This window comes from Muscardinus avellanarius (assembly GCF_963383645.1).
Source record: "Muscardinus avellanarius genome assembly, chromosome: 7".
Lineage (NCBI taxonomy): Eukaryota > Metazoa > Chordata > Mammalia > Rodentia > Gliridae > Muscardinus > Muscardinus avellanarius.
The window spans coordinates 104,836,260-104,841,460 of NC_137793.1; the positions used below are offsets into that span (position 1 = coordinate 104,836,260).

Consider the following 5,201-nt stretch of genomic DNA (forward strand, 5'->3'; position numbering starts at 1 on the left):
ATTTCTAGAGCTGCTCGGAGAGTACTTGTAAGCTTTCTAGACAGATAAGCTTAGCAAGCTTTTAAAATGAGAAAGTTTTGGAAACCCAAGGATTTTTCTGGAATTAGCACTACAGAGGCACAAATGAAATTCTTTCCCAAGGGTACCTGGCGCCTACTTAACTGCATTTAACTAAGAACGGCGAGCTGCATCTGCCCCATGGTAAAGATCCAGGCAAGGTATGGGGGCCCCCCCCGAGCGCAGTCGGGAGACAGGCAGCGCTTCACTCGTGACTGAGCGTTCCCTAGGGTCTTACCTGCCTTCCCTACCTGGTGCCCTCTAGCGCGTGTGCAAGGGTTAGTCACTCAGGAATTGTTAACACTAATGTTTTGCCATTTTAATGAGGTTAGACTTTATTTTTAAAGCTAAATTTTCTTCCTTTTTTCCTTCCTTATTTCCTTCTTTCCTGCTGGGGTACATGAGGGCAAAGAAAACATGGCCGATGGCAGGGAACAGGCTTTATTTAGGAATATAACCTGGAAGGAGGCATGTGATTGGGGAGAGAGCCCACAGGAGCCAGAAAGCCCACCTCCTGACAGGCCAGGGGCTTGTTATGAGGCCAGGAAGGGGGTGCACAGGAGCAGTTGTGTAAACCACTGATTTGTGTGTTAGTGGCCAGGTCATCTCGGGAGGGCAGTGGTCTGGGGGAGTTTCTCTTTTTTTGTTCTTTTGTTCTCGGTCCTCCTTGGTATGACCTCATGGTCAGACCTCACAGTGGCCACCTACCCTTCCTTCCTTCCTTCCTTCCTTCCTTCCTTCCTTCCTACCTTCTTCTGTGGTGCTGGGGATTGAACCCAAGAGCATTCTATCTCTGAGCTATACCTCCAGACTGATTTTATTTTTTATTTGGAAACAGGGTTTCACTAAGTTTCTGAAAGCCTTGCAAAATTGTTGAGGCTGGAGCCGGGCATGGTGGCACATGCTTATAATCCCAGCATTTGGGAGGCTGAGACCTGGAGGATCATGGTTCGCGGACAGCCTCAGCTACTTAGTGAGGCCCTCTGCAACTCAGTGAGACCCGGTTTCAAAATAAACAATAAAAAATAGGGCAGGGGTGTAGCTCAGAGGTCTAATGCCCCTAGGTTCCATCCCCAGACCCGCAAAAAAAAAAAAAAAAAAAAAAAAAAAAAAAGTTTTGAGGCTGGCTTGAAATTTGCTTGGAACCCTCTTGTCCAGGCTCCCAAAGTATGCACCACCACGCCCGGCTTAGCGTATCTTTCTTTTGCCTGGGAAGGGAGAAGTCTGGCGATTGAGTCACACTGCATCATTGTGGGGCTGAGCCTTCAGGAATTCCAGACAAGGGGTAGAAAACGGACCACCTCTAGAATACCAAGAGCACCAGGCTTATGGACTCAGCCTAGTACAGTGGCGGCACGGAGGGCCTTCTCAGTCCTGGGGCCCAGGGAGCTTCACAGCTGTCCTTGTCCTTGGATCTCTGAGATATCCCTTACCCTAATTCCTGTCCCCGTGTCCCCTTCTCCTGCGTTTTTTCTCAGAATGTTGCTGGATGACCAGCTGGCTTTGTGGATTTTGAAACTGTGCGAAAGGTTCAGATGTTTTTGGTCACAGATGTGCATGGAAAAGCGTAAAGACACATCTAGTCTTGGCCCACAGGAAGTTGGCAGTCCTGCTGGGAGTACTGCGGACATCTGCTCTATTTCTAGGCCTGTTTTATTTAGTTATTTGTTTTTATAGTGATTATGCAAATTATTTATTTATGTTTATAATGTGCCTTTATTGGTGCATTATAGTGTCACATCATAACGTAAATCATGTTGACAGTGACTTAAATGCACACAGCACTTGGTTCCCCCCTCCCCTACCTCCACTTTTTCCCCCTTTCTGGGTCCATTTTAGTAACTAATTTCATGGTGTGCGTCTATGATACGTGTGTGTGTGTGTGTGTGTGTGTGTGTGTGTGTGTGTGAGACTGGGGATTGAACCCAAGGGGCATTCTGCCTCTGTGCTACAACCCAGATTTGTTTATTTTTGCTTTGAAAGAGGGTCTTGATAGGTTGCTGAGAGTCTTGTTAAGTTATCGAGGCTGGCCTTGAACCTGTGATCCTCCTCTCTCAGCTTTCCAGTTACTGGAATTACAGGCATATGTCACCAAGCCTGACTCCCAATAATAGTTTTACAATTTAGAAACATCAATGATTCTGAGTAAAATGCAATTTAATCTGAAGTCAAGGCATACAGAGGGTCAGTTTAGATACTTTTAAAAACTGCTGCCTTGAAATATTGAGCTGCACTATTCTTGAGGTAGACAGTTCTGGAGACAGCCTCCAAGCCCCTTCATTGTTTTTTTTTTTTTTTTTTTTTTAATTGTGGTGTTGGAGATTAAACCCAGGGGCATTCTACCTCTGAGTTACACCCCAGCCTGATCTTTTATTCTTTTTTTTTTTTTGAAACAGGGTCTCACTAAGGTGTAGAGGGCCTCACTAAGTAGTTAAGGCTGGCTACGAACCGCGATCCTCCTCCCAAGTACTGGAATTACAAGCACGAGCCACACGTCCAGCTACCCTTCATCGTTTTAATATGCTAAGTTCAGGAGTATGTAATTGATTGAGCAGTGTCCCCTCAAACGTCATGGGCACAGGAACTGCGGAATGCAACATGATTTGGAAATAGGGTCTTTGAAGATGTAATTAGTTAACATGAGGTCCTGCTGGAGTGAGATGAGACCTTAAGCAGTGTCTGGTGTCCTCTTAAGAAGAGGAGAAGCCAGGTGTGGTGGTGCACACCTATAATTCCAGGACTTGGGAGGCTGAGACAGGAGGATCATAGGCTTGAGGCCAGCTTCAGCAGCTCAGCAAGGTCTCTCAGCAAATTAGCAAGATCTTGTTTCGAAATAAAAAATAAAAAGGGCTGGGGTATTGCTCAGGCCTAATGCTTCTAGTACCCAGGGGCGGGGAAGGAGGAGGAGGAGGAGGAGGAGGAGGAGGAGGAGGAGGAGGAGGAGGAGGAGGATGCTAGAGACCTAGGAAAGAAGGCCCTGGGTGACTGAGGCAGGGACTGGAGTGGTGTAACTGGGAGCCAAAGAATAGCAGTGACTTCGTTGGAAGCATCCCCTCATGTTACCTTTGGGTAACTTGAGGCTGTAACTGTCTTCTGTATTTCTATCTTTTTAATAAACTTCTTTAAATCTTCAAAAACAAAAAACAAAGAATACCAAGGCTTTTCCAGAGCCATCAGAACCTGGGAAGAGAGAAGGCCAGATTCCTCTGTAGCTCTCAGGAGCAAGCAGGGCCCTTCTCACACCGTGATTCCAGACTCCAGAATTACAAGTGATGTACGTTTTTTAGCTCTGAGCTCCCCACTGTGCAGTAATTTGTTGTGGCTGTGCTAGGAAGCTAATACAGGGTAATTTGTGAGGCAGAGATGGATAACAAATAAAATCATGAAAATACAACATTGACTTTTCAGTCATTAAATATGCCAAAAAATGCTGTGTCTTAAGAACTTTTTTTTTGTCTTTTTGGCAATTTTACAAATATTTTTTTCTGGAACGATCTTCTTCATATCAGGATGAGAGCGATCAGGTATGTTCAGGCGGGATACACACGGCTGCATGGAACAGGTAGCTTCATACGCAGAACCCGGGGTGCTGCTGATGTGTGCCCTGAAACATGGCAATTTTGATTCATATGATGCTATCTCCATCAAAGAGGGGGAAATTCAGGGATGCATATATATATATTATATAGAAATATATATATTTTACAAATAGGACTTTTTGTCATCATTAAAAATCTGGACTTTAAACAGATTCTTGGACTGGTGGTTCATATCCATCAGCTCATTCGACTTCAGCGCCTGTCTCATCCCCAGTAGCTTTTCCAGAACTACGACCTTCCCCATGAAGCCCCATGAGTTTTCCCAATTCAAACACGGGCTTCTTCAGCATTTCTACTTTTCGAACGAAGACATCATGAAGAGGATAATAGACTGGCGAGCGTTTTCTCTGTCCTTCTGAATGCTGTCTGTAATCAACTTACAGCTTCTTGTAAATCATTTGTCTGAACCTCTAGGGTCATGATTTCCATTATCTTTTTCTGGATTTGGTGGACCGGTTGTTGTTGAGCAGAACAGGTCTTTTTTATATGATTTTTTTTTTTTTAAGGAAAACCAACACAGAAGAGATGTAGCAAATAACTGTCAGTAGTCTTGACATCAACATGAGTTTCGTTCATGGGCTGCCATTTTTTGACCATGGACCACATCTTGGTGCATTTAAGACCCACGCTATAGAACTTAGGCAGTTTTTGCCCTGGACCTCCTCAGTGATTAGCTTGAATTTCCTAAATGCAACCTCATCACTCTGTAGCTCAGCAAGGCTCACTTCAAACACATGACCCTTGAGGCCATCCGAGGCAATTTTAGTTCCTTGAGTCCTCGTGACTAATGTTTTCCCAATATTTCTTACAATAAACATAGTGTGGTGCTTTCACATTGTACCGATCTTTCTTAGAAAATGGATCAACCGCTTTCTTCTTGGCTCCCTTCTTGCTGCCTTTCGTAAGGCACTTGTTTTGCCAGCTGCCATGGTGCTGCTCAGAGCCTAAAGGGCACACTTTTATCATTGCATGCACCATGTTTGGGAGTGTACTTTTTGACTAGACATTACTAAAACCAATTCCAAGCTTGCAATTTTGCACATCTGTGAAGATGCTCCCACAGACTGACTTCTGACTCCTAAGTGTTAAACCTCGTCTCTCCTGTACTGCGTCTTTCTCCCGCACGTCCAGAGCTGCTCACTTCCATGTTATGAAATGAACTCTGGACCCGCATCTTTGCATTGTAAAGCTGATTGACTCAGCACAGCGTGTGGCAGCTGTACTTCTGGAAGCCATGCCTGCACCGGGGTGGCTAGAAATGACTTAATATACATGCAAGTGATGGATAGACACATAGAAAAGCTCAGATTAAATGTCCCTGGCTCAAAATAGCCTCAGCAGATCCCCAAAACACCCTCTCTCTGGGAAAGAAGCATTTTCTTTTTTTTGGCATCATTGCCTCTTGGCTGATGGATGCAAAGTAGGGACAGCGGTCATTTCTATAACTCTGCAAAGATAGAGACTAAAACATCCTCGACAAGGGCAGAATTAAGATAAATATTTTGGGGAGTGAAGTGGGAGAGTAAAAGCTTCATTTCTCATGAT

The 5,201-nt window shown here is 44.7% G+C and overlaps 1 pseudogene across 1 annotated transcript; it reads right to left on the bottom strand.

Annotated features, from left to right (window-relative positions):
* Positions 1 to 3,799: 3,799 nt before the first annotated feature.
* On the bottom strand, positions 3,800 to 4,585 carry LOC308265351 (small ribosomal subunit protein eS1-like; annotated as a pseudogene). The gene has a single exon. The product of its transcript is annotated as a small ribosomal subunit protein eS1-like (transcript).
* Positions 4,586 to 5,201: the final 616 nt, after the last annotated feature.